This window comes from Branchiostoma floridae, chromosome 8, assembly GCF_000003815.2.
Source record: "Branchiostoma floridae strain S238N-H82 chromosome 8, Bfl_VNyyK, whole genome shotgun sequence".
Lineage (NCBI taxonomy): Eukaryota > Metazoa > Chordata > Leptocardii > Amphioxiformes > Branchiostomatidae > Branchiostoma > Branchiostoma floridae.
In genome coordinates this window covers 927,751-931,471 of record NC_049986.1, presented here as the reverse complement: position 1 = coordinate 931,471, position 3,721 = coordinate 927,751, and the positions used below count along the sequence as shown (strand labels likewise).

The 3,721-nt window shown below is 40.7% G+C and overlaps 1 protein-coding gene across 1 annotated transcript in view; it reads left to right on the top strand.

Annotated features, from left to right (window-relative positions):
• The first annotated feature begins 1,152 nt into the window (after positions 1-1,152).
• LOC118420465 (monocarboxylate transporter 13-like) overlaps positions 1,153-3,721 on the top strand; it is a 17,086-nt gene continuing 14,517 nt past the window's right edge. Inside the window, exons 1-2 of the mRNA XM_035827284.1 lie at positions 1,153-1,230; positions 1,587-1,695. The gene's annotated coding sequence lies outside the window, so the exon portion shown is untranslated. The remainder of the gene's footprint in view (positions 1,231-1,586; positions 1,696-3,721) is intronic.

Genomic DNA, 3,721 nt, shown 5'->3' with positions numbered 1-3,721 from the left:
GATTTGTTCAAGAAAAATATATTTTTTTGTATTATTCAACCTTCTCCGTTTACAGCCAGCTTTGTATATACGTCAAATAGCAATTACTCAAGCAACTGGATATGATTTTGGACCCGAATCATATGCAGTTGCAATTGCTGAGTAATGGACCAAAATCATATGCAATTGCTTGAGTAATTGGACCAAAATCATATGCAGTTGCTTGAGTAATTACTGTATCTTATTACCTGGAAGTCTAAGCCTTCATCGACGTAGCCTTGTGTATGTATATTGTTGCTTTCTTTCGAAACCGTTGGTTGTTTTTGGTAAATGTTCACTCAATTCATCTACCCTCCCTCGAAACTAATTGATAACGAATCGTCCCTCGTGTTTCGTTGTGTTATGGAGGATTTATTATTGTCTACGCCCAATTCGATTTATTTCCAACTTATCTCTGATGGCAGCGTCGTAATTTGAGAATTAACCATCTGAATTCTCCGTGTTAATGTCAGAAAATTGCAGCGATTTAACGATCTTTAATAGCTTACATACGACAGTGCTAAAGCTGTCAACACCGTCCTAGTTTCCCTTCTAATCTTCAATCCATCATTCTGGTTCACCGCGGCTGCAGATGTATATCAACAGGTATAATACATTGCACACTAACGGCAGCGCCCGGTCAAGAGAGGTTGAACGTGATCTAGTCTGATAGCTACCTTACTTGTACACGTGACTATTCAATGTCAAGTACGAACATAACATATGCTGCCCGCCTTCGCATCTACATCCACCCACAGGATTTGGCACGTGGAATGAAAGCCCCTGTGTGTCGTCTATTGTTGAACAAATTTCTGTTAGACATTTGTACAGTATAATGGGGTAATATAACAGTCTAAAGAAGGATTCGTAGCTCACGAATTGATTTGATAGCTTGCAAACGACGGTGATGAAACTGTCAGACCTGCCCTAGTTTTCCCGATAACATACCATTAATTCTCTCTCCTGGCTCACCGCCAATATCATGGTATTTCGTGCACACTATTTAATGCAGTCTATAGAAGTTAAGAGTGGTCTGATAGCTAGTAGCTACCTTACGTGCTATTGAATTCCATGTAGACGTTCGCCAATGTCAAATACGTTGGTAACATATTCAAACGACCTTCACATCCAACAGCAACGTGACATCCACCCACATAGGGACTGGCGAGTGGCTGAGTGAAGTGAAAACACATGGGACTGCCAGGGACAGAGGTGTCGTTTCTTCAATTTTTGTTTGAAAAATTGCAAAGCAGGGAGGCATAACAATCTAAAAAAATCGCATATTTACGATAGAGATCACCGAGTAACCGCTGACAACAAGTATTATACAAGAAATGCGTTACTGCTTATTTAAAACTTATCGATACAAATACAAATACACATACACAGTTCTGGAATATAATACATTAAAAAAAGCCTACGTTTTGCTAAAATGGCTTTCCTATTGGAAGGTTGGACAGTGGAAACATGCTAGCTTATCAATTGACAGGGATGGGCGTGGCTGATGTAAACAAAGTGTCATGTTTGTTCTTACCTTGAACTCTGACCGTTGACCTTTCATTCCATAGTATGATACAGTACTAATAGACGTTACGTGGTCACGGGTACGTTTCACCTTGGCGTGAAGCAGGCAATCTTTGGTAGTAGTTCAAGGCGTCCCAACCACGGAACAGTCGGGTAAATATTTTTTTTCTTCTCTCAAAATGGTAAGACAGTACTTGTGTAGCAATTTAGTACCGTCTGGATGACTTAAACGACTGAAAATTGTACGGCTGTAAGTCAAGCTACACCAAGGACGTTATGAACCAAGTTTTGCCTGTTGCAATATGGATCATATACTGTAGTGTGTAGTTACGGTAAAGTTTTGGGAAAGGGACTATGCTTATGTTAATGTGTGTGTGTGTGTGTGTGTGTGTGTGTGTGTGTTTCTGAACATGTCTGGTTGTGATGATTTTAATCGTAATATCTGATATTTTGACATCGTTGTTTTAGAGCAAGTCGCCACAATTTTCTGTGTTCGGTTCAGGGTCATTCATTGAAAATGGCGTGTATGTTGGGCTCATGCATTAATAAATGCATATCATATCTAACATATGCGGTCGACATTAAACGGTTTGCCACGTAACAATTCACCTGTTACACATTGAACAGGAAGCTAAATGTAGCATTGACAACTGAAAACGGTTTAGTGTGAAGAAACGTGTGCTTTTTGGGGTGGGGGGCACACGCACGTGTATACATTTGACACTTGTACTATGTCAATGATTAACACTTCACTTCAACGTTTGTGGACGGAGACTACAATTCCTCTACTGAACTGTTTACAAAGTAAACAGAAACAAGCCGACTTTAAAATCTGACACACAGTGTTCAAATTTAGGTCAGCCGAGCTTCCCTACACAGGATAATGATAGTGTAATCTGTCCGACAGTTCATTCAAGGACACGGTGTTCCGGCAACCGTAAACAAGTTGACAAAACACAACTGACAGTACCCACCTGTGACCTTTGGGTTGGGCTTTAAAGTCGACAACAAAGGCTCACTTGGAGCATAATCACGTTTGAATTCTGGGGAAAATGTCATACATGTATTTCTAATGATGGTGTGTAAACATTACCGTCAAAATTATTTGAAATTCGCGATGAAAAATGGATATTCATAGGCGCTATGTATGTTAGGGTTGTTGATAGCATTACAAAGCATATGGGGGCGATAATAGCCGGTCGACACATGCTCAAGCAATTTCATACTGCTTTCTCCATGTAAATCCGATCATTTACGGGAAGATAATCAGATACAAACTGTGTACATTAACCCTATACACGTCATTCGCAAACGCCATGAGACGGCTTTGGTCTCCCTCTGCGTAGGAGAATGTGTACATACGTACGCCAACTAATCAGGCCGTGGTTTTACACAGCGCCATTAGGCCACACTGACAGCAAAAAAAAAAAATTATGGCTGAAATCAGCGCGCTTATTAGCTTTTGCCTGATTTGAAAAAAAAGAAGATTTTTTTTCTCTCTTCGGGGATGGTCAGATAGACCAAAATATCCAAACATAATCATACTTGTAGAAGCGACACTAGGAAGGTAGCCATGACTAAATAAAGTTGCAGAACACCTTGGAAAAACGAGACAGTGCAATATTGACATAATGTTTTGAAGTACATGTATTAGCTTGCATAATATATATAAGATTAGATTACTAGTTTAGATGTTAGACTCTCCCAACAGTAAATAGCTCAACTCCCATGTATACACAGATTGTCATACATTGTACCTGTTACAATTGTCGCGCAATAAAGTTCTTCTTCTTCATAAAATGTGCTTGCTGTGGTCTAAGGGACATAGAATGAACACATCCCCCACGATACACGAATGTCCCAGCTCAGTCTCCGTTTCCTACACAAGGTCGACCTTTAGATCCTATCTCTGCGTTTTTGCCCCAGTTGTGGACCTGAGAAGTGACACAGTTCGTAGTTTTCCAGACAGCCTAACACATACCGGGGAGCCTGCCTGGTGAGACGACCCGAGAATCGGACAAGGCCGTCATGTTGTCACCGCGAGTGGCCGCACCGGTCTGCCGTGTCGATATTAAACGATTTGACACGTAATACTTCATCTGTCACGAGGCATGATAAGTTAGGTCGGAAAACTACATATGCGCTTGATAACTGAGAACCTTCAGTGTGAAGAAAACTA